Source organism: Microtus oregoni, unplaced genomic scaffold (assembly GCF_018167655.1).
Source record: "Microtus oregoni isolate MIOR12 unplaced genomic scaffold, Mior012 000018F_ref0000195, whole genome shotgun sequence".
NCBI lineage: Eukaryota > Metazoa > Chordata > Mammalia > Rodentia > Cricetidae > Microtus > Microtus oregoni.
In genome coordinates this window covers 23,747,349-23,747,726 of record NW_024543077.1, presented here as the reverse complement: position 1 = coordinate 23,747,726, position 378 = coordinate 23,747,349, and positions in this window count along the sequence as shown.

The following is a 378-nucleotide window of genomic DNA, read 5'->3' as shown; positions in this document are numbered from 1 at the left end:
TCTGATGTGGAGGTTGACCGCTTCTATCATGCAGCCTGGATGCAAACCTAGAGGTGACAGCACAAGAGGAGAGAACTTTGGATTCAGCTTCACCGTAACACTGGAGAGAACAGAAGTTCCTACCTTTTTGGAGCCCTGTATTTTGTGTTTCTTTACCAATAGCCTACACAGCAAGACCGACTCTCAAAAAACAAGAGCTAGGGTTAAAGTTCAAAGATGGCGCAGTTCTTAGCATATTCAAGGCCTTAGCCACGCCCCCAGCCGCCCTTGCCAAAGACAATGTAAAACCCACTGTTCTCCACTGTAAATATCTGGGTATCTGTTTACTTGTGATCAGACTTATTTTGTGGAGAAAATCCCCAGACTTTATCAAAGCTC